Below are 12,075 nucleotides of genomic sequence, written 5' to 3'. Positions count from 1 at the left end.
ACCACTTGCATAGCCTTGTGTGACCAGCGCTTCGGAGAACCTCGGTGTTGCTGTGTGAAACACTAGCAGACCTGTTGTGCTGCGTGTAAACCAGCCAGTCACCAACAGCAAGATCCCCATGTGCTACCAGGCCAAAGGAAGTAGGAGACCCTCCTCAGCTACCAGCCATCCCATAGGTGCTGCCAGTTTGTTTGAAAGGATCTGTGAAGCTATGCTCTACCTAGTCACTGCTACATGATGGAGCTTGGCCCATGTCATCTTGCATGAAGATGTGTCTACCAATCTGTGGTGCATAGATGAAGCAGCTCACTACCTTCTGTGAAATTGACAAGGCAGGCCAGCTCCACTCTCTTGGATCCTAGTCCATCTCATAAAGGCCTTGCCCTCCCAAATTCAAAGTTGTCACTCCCTGATATTTGACCAAGCGATGTATGGGCCAATCTGCCACATTGGGGTCCTATCTTTGATTCTCATCGAAGGCGTATTAAGGAAAGCTGAACCTTGCTACCCTCTCTCCAATGTTGCCTGGCCACCATCTTGATGTAAACCCAAGTATAGGGACTGTAATCATCAATGAATGTCACATAATATTTCGAGCCTCCCATAGATGCATTATGGGCTAGCCCCTAAACATCAGAGTGCACTAACTGCAATGGACATGTACTCTACCTTACATGCCCGACAAATGGCAACCTTGACTGCTTACCAAGCTGGCAAGCATCGCATACATGACCAATATCTGAGTATTGGAACTTGGGTAAACCTGTAACGAGCTGTTTTTTTTGCATAATTTGCAGCCTTTGCAAATTGATGGAGGTATATAGGGGTGCACTTCTGAGTCTATTTATAGCTTGCATGGGGATACCTATGGGTGAAAACTGGGCCACCCAATTGGCTACGTAGTCTTTTTGTAGGGAGGGGCCAACCACCCCTGGGGGATCGCTGTCCCACTACCTACTGAAGGAACTCCATGTCCCTCCTCTCCAAAGTTGAAGAAACCATGATGGGTGGGCAGGGCTAGTCTCCTAGCTAACTCACTAAATGTGCATGCACCCCCCCAGCTACAGTTTGTTCAGGGCCTTTGCCATAGAACCTTCCACAAGCTCTACCAAACTAATGGCAAGCCATGAAGGAAGCAAGATTTGGGTAGAGTGGTCGATGTGGTAGCGAAGATTCACCTTAGAGATAGTCTCCGCTCACCTCCAAGGCATGGTTGACATCCTTGGAAGCCCTCTTGAAGTAGAAGCTTCCAAGCCTATCCGCCTAGTGTGAGCCCTTGGAGTAGAAGCTTCCAAGCCTGTCCGCCTAGTGTGAGCCCTCAAATCACCAAATTGTTTAGAAGGGCCTAGCTTTGGTGACTAATCCACCTTAGCATGCAAATACTTAGCACCATTTGAATTGGACTACATGAAGTTTTGAAATAACATGAAGTTTTGAAATAAGCAACATATTAGAATGCCACATGACAAAGAAATACTAGCAAGAAGTTGTATACCAAGCCATTGTCAACGTGACTCCATTGCCACTAGAGCATGCAAATACTTAGCACCATTTGAATTGGACTACATGAAGTTTTGAAATAAGCAACATATTAGAATGCCACATGATAGAGAAATACTAGCAAGAAGTTGTATACCAAGCCATTGTCGACGTGACTCCATGGCCACTAGAGCTTGGCTTGTAAGGGAGGGGTGAGTTGTGCTCTAGGTTAGCTTCCATTGGATAGTCTAAATTGGTGTATACCAAGCCATTGCCAACATAACTCCATTGCCACTAGAGCTTGGCTTGTAAGGGAGTGGTGAGTTGTATGGGCCAATCTGCCACATTGGGGTCCTATCTATGATTGTCATCGAAGGCATATTAAGGAAAGCTGAACCTTGCTACCCTCTCTCCAATGTTTCCCGGCCACCATCTTGGATGATGGAGGTATATAGGGGTGTACTGTGTGCACTTCTGAGTCTATTTATAGCTTGCATGGGGATACCTATGGGTGAAAAGTGGGCCACCCCATTGGCTACGTAGTCTTTTTGTAGGGAGGGGCCAACCACTCCTGGGGGATCGCTGTCCCACTACCTACTGAAGGAGCTCCATGTCCCTCCTCTCCAAAGTTGAAGAAACCATGATGGGTGGGCAGGGCTAGTCTCCTAGCTAACATACATGCACCCCCCCAGCTACAGTTTGTTCAGGGCCTCTGCTATAGAACCTTCCACAAGCTCTACCAAAGTAATAGCAAGCCATGGAGGAAGCAAGATTTGGGTAGAGTGGTCGATGTGGTAGCAAAGATTCACCTTAGAGATAGTGTCCGCTCACCTCCAAGGCATGGTTGACATCCGTGGAAGCCCTCTTGAAGTAGAAGCTTCCAAGCCTATCAGCCTAGTGTGAGCCCTTGGAGTAGAAGCTTCCAAGGCTGTCTGCCCAGTGTGAGCCGTCAAATCACCAACTTGTTTAGAAGGGCCTAGCTTTGGTGACTAATCCACCTTAGCATGCAAATACTTAGCACCATTTGAATTGGACTACATAAAGTTTTGAAATAAGCAACATATTAGAATGCCACATGACAGAGAAATACTAGCAAGAAGTTGTATACCAAGCCATTGTCAACATGACTCCATTGCCACTAGAGCTTGGCTTGTAAGGGAGAGGGGAGTTGTGCTCTAGGTTAGCTTCCCTTGGATAGTCTAAATTGGTGTATACCAAGCCATTGCCAACATAACTCCATTGCCACTAGAGCTTGGCTTGTGAGGGAGTGGTGAGTTGTGCTCTAGGTTAGCTTCCATTGGATAGTCTAAATTGGCACAAATTGGCAGGTTGCTTGATGTGAAGTTCCTCTTGGAATTTGAGGTATTTGATAGTCTTCCCTTTGTACACCCATTGAAAACCCAAGTGAGCTTCCCAATCAATGTTGAAGTTATGATCTATTGAACAAAACCAATTGAATTTTGCTAGTTCATTTTGCATGTGTTACTGTACAAAACTATCTTCAATGCTAATGTCACTTTCTCAAACATTGACTTGTTATTCTCAACATACAATGAAGTATCATTTGCATATTGTAAGTCTAGTAACTCTTCCTGCACTTGCACCGGTAGCGACTTAACTTTAGAACATGAGGTGCATGGGGGGGCCCACTTATACACGAAATAAAATGCAAATGAAAGTGTTAAAATGTAAATAAAATGTACAAATGGGGGGTCCACTTATACATGAAATAAAATGTAAATGAAAGTGTTAAAATGTAAATAAAATGTACAAATGAGGTAAAAACAGGTGTGGTTTTGTCAAAAGCGTGAGAAAGAGGATGCACTTGATTTTTCACAACTTGATGTTGCTGTTGATGATTTGTTTTTAAAAAAAATGTAGAATCCTAACGAGAATCATTAGGAGAGTAATACCATTTGCGTGTAATTTCACGGCGATTTGTTGAAATCCAAAACTCTCACACACACACACACACACACACACACGCTCTCTCTCTCTCTCTCGCGCCTGATGGAACGCAACCATGGATACAGGTAGGCAAGAATTTGTTTGCTCATGACATCCAATAGCCTACTGCCACATGGATCATGATCTTGTTTGCCATGGCTCTGCTTATGCCCGTTTTCTCCATTGTATTAATTAGGGTTGCAGGTAATGTAATCTCCTCCCCGATTTTAGTGTCCTTTGCATATCGTTTCCAACAATCGATTGTTGCTAGACGATGGGCTGCAACGATTGCAAAATAAGGTATGGACTTTCATTCCTTGCCACGCTACTTTTCATCTATCCGCATGATTGATCATGCTGCCCCTTCCCTGCCTCCTCTTCTTTTCCTGGCACGATTGATCATGCTTCCTCTTCCCTTCAAGGATTGATTAGGTTTCCCTTCCCATTATTAGTCATGCATCACATATACGGGCTAATTAGATTTGATTGGGAATGTCAACAATTTAGATTCGATTAGTTGCTAATACTTGCAAGCACATCATCATTGTAGCACACATGTACCCCGGCACAATTGATCACGTCGTTGGAACTAATTAATTTCATTTTGATGTTTGTTGGAAGGGATGCACAATCTTAGACTTGCATGCATTTGGGACTAATCTACCATTTGTGAATCTTGATGGTCAATGCATATCTAATGTATAAAACACATTTAAATGCATATAAACCAATGTGTGAAACAATGATGTAATGTAATGCATGTATTGCAATTTATGGATAAATGCATGACACAATGTAATGCATTAAATGCTATGCAATGCCTCTAGTGAATGAATGTGGTGCATCTAGTGCAATGTACAAATGAATAATGAATAATGAATGAATTTGATTTCGAATGCATGATAAATGTATAAATGAATGATGAATGCAGTCCACAACCAAAGTATGCATTAAGCTATGTATGTATGAATGTATCATGGTTGCCATGATACTATGAATGTATGAATGATGCAATGTAATGTATCTAAAGAAATGTAGGGATGCATTAATAAATTGTGAATTAGTTTAATTTTATGCAATGTATAAATGTGTTAATGAATTGTGAATGAGTTTAATGAATCAAATGCATAATGTGGTTGCCATGAATGATTGTTGGATTTACCATTTTGGTTTAAGGATTGTGTTTTGAGGGTCTACCCTTATGGTTGGATCCACAAATTTAAGTCCACAAGAAAAGTGCTATTCCTTGTGGTTGCCATGGGAAAAGTCCATGGCCGAAGTGGCTTGCATTAAGGTTGTGGATTCATGAATGATGAATGTGTTTACTTTGTGGTTTGGTCCATGGCCAAATTGGTTTAGGGTTTTGGATCTACCCTTCAAGTTTAAAAATTGTGATTGATGATTGTGGTTGAAGGGTCCACAATTGTGGTTGGATCCATGAATTTAAGTAAAAAAGAAAAGTGTTATTGTGGTTGTGGTCCATGGCCAAAGTGGTTTAGGGTTTTAGATATACTCTTGAGGTTTAATGATTGTGATTGAATGATTGTGGTTTAAGGGTCCGCAATTGTGGTCGGATCCATGAATTTAAGTCCATGAGAAAAGTGCTATTGTGGTTGTGGTAGCCATGAGAAAAGGCTATTAATGTCAAATGCTATTAAGAGGACTTAGTGAATTGGGAGAGGCACATGGGATTATTCCCAAAGTGAGTACATGCCTTCCTCCCAACTTCATATGGATGGGTTTACTTCTTACATAGATATGTTGGGAGGGTCAATTAGTGATACACAAGAAAACACATCCCCACCTAGGCAATCTTTGCTTGAACGAATTGCAGCTACTAGAAAAATGGGTTTTATAGAGAACCCTAATAACTCTAGTGCATCTCACGTTGAGAAGTGTGCTCGAGTGTAGTGGGAGGATAATAACATGCCTTGATAAAGTGCTATGAAGATATATACATTCATGTGAAGAAGGAAGGACTTACGTCCAAGAATTGGGAGAATCTAACATTTGCACTAAATAGAAAAATCCAAGAAAGTTACAATATTGATTACGTAAGAAACACAATAGATATACTTTTAAAAAATATAAAAAATTAAAGAAGGTAGTAGGATAGACATTCTATACCATCTTCATGGCCATTCTATGCATCCATGGATGCCATTTGCCATGTCCAAAATGGTTGAAATTCCATTAGCAATTGACACCAATGCAGGGCAAACACCTCTTGGTGAGGAAATCAATGATGATGTGGTCATCGAGAGTACATCACATGCATCCAAAAAGGAGAAAGAAAATGAAGACACTGGGCTAAAAGGTCAAAAAGTCAAGGAAACTAACAAACCTAAGAGAATTTTTTAGAGAGAGAGAGACAAAGAGGATAAACTAAAAGAGAGAGACAAAGAGAGGACACAATGCATCTCTTTTGCTTGAAGTTATGATTGAATGATTTATGATTGAATAAGAGATGTAGCGAGGGGAGAGAGCTAGCAAAAGATGGTTCCAAGTGTCCAAAGCATATTCTTATAGGATGGATGAAGAGACAAACATGTTCTACTTGAAGATGTGCATGTAGCTATGTTATAGGGGAGATGAGGACATGGAGTTCACAAGATATCTGACCATGTACTTTTGAGTGATGTTTTTCTGCATCATGTCAATCATCCTTGCAATTGATGCTGTGGACTCTCCTGATTATAGGCCTGGCATCATGTGATGGTCATTTCCTAGGCAAGTAACCCTATGGTGAAGACTTCATTTAGGCCTATGGTATGAAGCTATGTTGGAAAACCAACATAGATATCAAACATTTTATAGCATGGGATATGATAATTTTCATATATTAAAGGTACAAATAGAGTCGTATCTACCATTAACAGAGACAACCTATTTTTTTAGAAGTCAAAATCTATTGAAGGGCCTAATGAGCACATTCCTTTCAAGGATGATCAAAGAGCGGTAGAAAATGCTTTTATCTCAAACTAAGAGTGCTTTGAGTTACCTAAGACCCCTAATACGACTATAATGAGTAAAAAACACGAGTTTCATATTAATGTGCAAAGCATTACAAAACATGTCATCTATAAACACTTCATGTTAATATTGAAGATAAGTCCTAAGTACTCTCCCTTGTTCAGAAACTTCCTTGCACTCTATGGTCTTCTTGAAGAGAACTCTATGACACACGTAAAGGACTTTGGTCTTATATGTTTTGCTAGTGCATGTTACTATATTTTGTGTGAATACACTTAGGACCATTGAGACACTTTTTTCCCTCTTTAGAAGGTTTTCTTCTCCTAGCCTTGTATATATACCTATTCACTTTTAGGGCATACTTAGTCTTGTAAATCTTCTCAATTGATATCTCTCAATACACTTTGAGTTGTGCTCTCTCAAGCTTCTTTTTCTCTAAGCTCTATACTTGCATTCTTGCAACCCTTAATCCAACAATTGGTTTTAGAGTACCCTTTGATCTCTTGGGTATAGTTGTCAACAACCTTTACTTGATTTCCTTAAATTTGGACACGATTTGACGAGTGCTTGTATATCAACAAATATTGTGGCGGCAGAGCTTATAATGTTGTGGCATTGTCAAATTTTTGAATTGGGTTCATTTTTGCCTCCATTTGCACTACTGCTAGTATTGTATAATTATTTCATCCTTTTGTGTAGAAAATTTAATATCAATTATTTCTATAAATAAAAGCCCTTACAATATCCTTTATATTGTGATATATAACACATGCTGGTTTTGTATAAATTTTTCTCTATACATGCAACTTTGTGCATCAAGTGCAATCAATGGCCATGGCTGGAAACAATGATATATCATGTATGTTGATTGTTGAGGACAAGATAGACAGAATTGACTGTCTGTTGTGGGCTTATATGATGCATCATGTATTGGTTGTACCACCATTTTATGAGAAATCCACTGCAGAAGCTGCTTTGGGGGAACATCAACACCCAAAGGGTACCCAAGGTGTACGTGGAATTGAAAGGGGATGTTTTGGTGGTGTTTAAAAAGGCTGCAAGTATAGTAGAAGTAATAGAGATAGGTGATGTTGAGGATGCTATAGGTTTAGGTTTCGTTCCAAGAGTGCTACCACCACCTACTTTTGAACAGAGTCATTGGGATAGTAGAGATGCAAAGGCTCATGATTTGATATCAAAGATATTAAGGACTACTTGATTGTTATAGGTAAGATTTTGCTAGGTAGTTCACTCGTACACATTGTTCTCAATGATCTTATCGATTCTTGTTAGAGTTTTATATTTATCCTTTGTTTTATGAGGAAAGGAAATCCGAATGCTTTGTCATTTGATGAGTTGGTTTTTGTTTTGCTACAAGAAGAAAAATCTAGACAAAATAGATCCATTATGCATTCATAGACTAAGCTTTTCTGGCTAATTAGAAAGGTAAAGGAAAAGCTTCATTTTTTGCTAGTTTTAGAAAAAATTACAAATGCTACTTAGACAAAGAAGACTAATAAGAATGACAAGAAAAAATAGAATAATTTTTTTTACAGGTATTGTAAGGTAAAAGATCGTGTCATAAAGGATTGTCCTAAATTGGTTACAAAGGAGGGTAAGAAGAAAGAGGCTAGTATGGTTATTGTGGATACCTCTTCTTCTAAGCTAGAATCTATAAATGCCGTGCATGATAATGAATAGGCATTTAACATGCAATGCGGTGATGTTTCTTTTTTACATAATTTTTGCATGTTTATTGTGGATTTAGATATATATTACTTTGATAGTGGTGCCATGAAGCATATTATTTCTCTATGCAATCTATTCACTTCTCTTGAGCTTACCTCTAAGGGCAATATTGTGATATGTTCCAATAACTCCTCTTATCATATCAAAGGAGTTAGAAAAATTTTGCAAATTGGTGTTAATAGTAGTACTTTCATACTTATGGATGCATTGTATGCACTAGAGATAAAAAAGAATTTACTATCAATTTCTACACTTGCCAAGATTGGCTTGATTATGAAGTTTATTGATGTGACATATTAATTTTTCACGATCTCTTCATGATAATATGCTTATTGCATTTGGTTCCTTATAACTTGGGTTGTATAAGATCAATATCTATGGAAAATGTGTGGAAGACATGGCATGTACTGTTGCAGATTTGTAGGTAGTTTTAGATGCAAAACTTTAACATGCATATTTTGGTTATCTAAAGTTTGTAAGTTTTTTGTGTTTATAGAAATATGATATGGTGTCTTCATTACCTACTCTTGAGGCACCTCGAAAAAATATATGTAAAGCTTACATATTGGATAAAAATATAGCGTGTTTCATTTCCAAAAGATGGTTTAGTGGTTTACAAACTATAGTTTGTATATAGTGATGCTTGTAGTCCAACTTATACTTCGTGAGGTTCATTCAAGATGGTTGCTTTGCATGGAGAAAAGATCCCACTAATTAATCAACATCATATGGTTATGGTCTTCATGTAGATGAGACCCTTGTGTGGATCAATGTGGACAGAGGAAAACATGTACATATATTTGATAAACCTGATAGAGTATATGGATATATGATTTGAAAAACAAGTTTGAAGTATTTTTGTGACTCAAGAAATTTGTGAGCATGGCACAAAATTTGTAAGGATGTAAAATGGGTATTCTTTGCTTTGATTAAGGGGGGAGAATACATGTGTAAGGAATTTAATGCATATTTAACTAAACCTCAGATAAAACACCAATGTACAATGCAATATACATAAGAGAAAAATGGTGTAGTTGAGAGAAAAAATAGATTACTCATAGATATGGAACAATACATGGTTAAGATGTTCAGAAATATGCAATCACACTCCTATGATAGCCTCTTTGTATGGAGCAGTAAGGGGAGAGAAATGCAATAGCCTAAAAGAATTGCATTGTATCTTATATGTATAGTGAGGAAAAGTGGTACCATCTTGCAACTATAAAAAAATGCACTTAATAGTCATTTGAAGAGAATGCTATTGTACTTTGGATTTTTAGTCTTGTCCATGTCTACTCAATATTGTGTTTATGAGTCGAAGCTAGTCTTTCTTGGAACCTAATTCACTTAAGCAATACTCTAAGTCATCATGCTTCTTATCCATGAATTCCAACCACCATAGCTAAACCTTGCTCAAGGATCTGTATTTCCAACACCCTATTCTATTGGAGCTCTTTGATCTCTTAAACCAGGCCATATCTTAACAAGATTTCTTCTAGGGAGTTGTTCCTTGACTTAGGGCGCTTTAAGCTAATATCTCAACCCCTAACATTGGTGACCTCTCACTCCAACATTGTAGAAATCATTGCTTGCTATCCATATTTGTGTTTTTTTAAATCATACAGCTGGCGTCGCCCATATACATTGTGATGTTCTCCACGACCATAGGGAATTTAGAGCTTGGTATCTAAGCTCTCTCCTTACCAAAAATCAACCCCAATGGTACACCCCTCGAGTTGTTGGAATGAAAAAATCAGCCCCTGTCAAAACCCTAACTGTGGCAGCCATAACTACTTTTCTTCAAGCTTATAAATCCCTACGTTTTCTTACTTCCCTTGGCTCAATCAAGTCACTATCACACTAGTTCATTATATCACTTAGTCTCTAGTAAGATTTATACTTCAAATCAGCGAGGAGGGGAGAAAAAAACAATATTAAGCTTCAAGCATAGTATATTTTTGATTCTCATTTAGCGTTGTTTAACACATAACTATTATGTCCCTTGAGACAATCCTTGTAAACTCATTTTCTTGTCTAATTCGATATATTTGGTTCTGATTTGTTGCTACTTCTACCATCCAGTATATTCGCAAATCCGTCATGCCGCTTCAAAGAAACGGGCTTTCATGCATGGCAAACAAGGATAAAGCTAATCCTCATAAAGAGAGATCTATGGTGAATAACCATTGGATAGGAGAAGAAACCTAGAGATACTGATATCGTAGCAATATGGCAAAAGAATGATGACAAAACCCAAGTAATCATCAAGCTTGAGCTTGGCAGCAGTTATATCCATCATGTAGATACATGTGATACATCTCATGCTACTTGGAAATAGTTTGATACACTATTTGGTGCCCAATCTAAATCTTTAAAATATGGATTATTGATTGAGTTTTTCAAGTTGGCTATGAAGGTTAATACATCCCTTGCAACTCACCTTAATTATATTGAAAGTCTGCTAACTCAACTTGCAATGATTAACTTAAAAATGGAAGAAGACATATGCATTGGAGTCTTGCTCAACAGTCTTCCTCTAGATATTGGTAATGTCTCCACTACACTAATTAATATGCCAAATCCAATGCTGGTAGACATTAAAGCATCACTCCTTGAAGAAGTGAAAAATGTCAAAGGTAAAGAGAAAGCAAGTATTTTAAAGGAAGAACAATTCTTGTATTTCAATAAGTACAAAGGGAAAAAATATATTGTTCGTGACTTCTACAAAAGAACTGGGCACATTAAAAAATTTTGTCATGCCACCAGGAATAGATCACAATTGGCTTGTCTGACAACTATCAAAGAAGAAGAAGACCATGAAGAAGAAGACGAAGATACTCAAGAGCAAAAGGACAAGCCTCATCATAGAACTTCTATTCCCACTATTCAGAGTGATTTTTAAAAGCATTGTATGTACTTATATTAATGCTCCAATCATAAGCCTTGTAACCCTCATGTAACCTATGCACTATAGTCTCTGCATACTTAGTGAGACCTTGTGGACAGCCTTTAGCTTTATATGGTTGGTTTTTTCCATGTCTATAGTTAGCAAGGTTCTACTCATGACAACCTCATACACTGTGTTTTTTATGATTGTGATTGAGGAGGAGTGTTGAGAAATATGCAATCACACTCCTATGATAGCCTCGTTGTGTGGAGCAGTAAGGCAAGAGACATGCAACAACCTAGAAGAATTGCCTTGTATCACATAGGTATAGTGAAGAAAAGTGGTACCATCCCGCAACTATAAAAGAATGTACTTAACAATCATTTGAAGAGAATGCTATTGTACTTTGTACTTTTAGTCTTGTCCATGTCTACTCAAGTCTTTATTTATGAGTACACCCAAAATGGCTAGTGTAAAATTGCATGACAATAAGTTGGATGTACAGTTGGGTAGTATACTCGTTTAGACTCTCATATTTCCTCTTATGCATTAGATGGTTATTTACCTCATTATCATCCAATCCTTCCACCATATTGATCGTCTTGGTCACCATTGGTGAAAAGCTATTGGTACGGGAGAAATATTATTTAAGGAAAATTGTACTTGATGATGACCTTAGTAGGTAGTTAGCTAATCTCGATCCCAATCATGAATCACTTGAGCTTGCTACATCGAGTGCCCTTTTAACATGAGGTGATGATCTTCTCCTACCTATTCTATGTTGAGAACCACTAGAGAAATCAAGAAGGAAATGCTGATCACTTTAATAAGCAGAAAGCATAAGATTCCATGTAGTTGTACTCTTTGTTGATTAGTCATTTAGATTCGAATGGGATTGGCTCCTAGTTCATCAGCCCAAAAATTTTGTAGGTTGCCACAATGATGATGGTCACTCTTGATTCACTATTTAGGAGGACATAATTAATGAACCGGCCTATACATCGGACATAAATTACTAGAATGGTGGGATAAAAAGAGGA

The 12,075-nt window shown here is 38.2% G+C and overlaps 1 long non-coding RNA gene across 1 annotated transcript; it reads left to right on the top strand.

Annotated features, from left to right (window-relative positions):
- Positions 1-3,487: 3,487 nt before the first annotated feature.
- Positions 3,488-11,408, top strand: LOC148020380 (uncharacterized). The gene is made up of 3 exons (XR_015694993.1): positions 3,488-3,512; positions 3,623-3,726; positions 10,915-11,408. It is a non-coding gene; the product is annotated as an uncharacterized LOC148020380 (long non-coding RNA).
- The last annotated feature ends 667 nt before the right edge of the window (positions 11,409-12,075 follow it).

The sequence above is a fragment of the Lygodium microphyllum genome, chromosome 19, assembly GCF_053477565.2.
Source record: "Lygodium microphyllum isolate KBCC chromosome 19, Lygodium_microphyllum_v1.1.10, whole genome shotgun sequence".
NCBI classification, from domain to species: Eukaryota; Viridiplantae; Streptophyta; class Polypodiopsida; order Schizaeales; family Lygodiaceae; genus Lygodium; species Lygodium microphyllum.
This window is presented reverse-complemented; position numbering and strand designations above follow the sequence as displayed.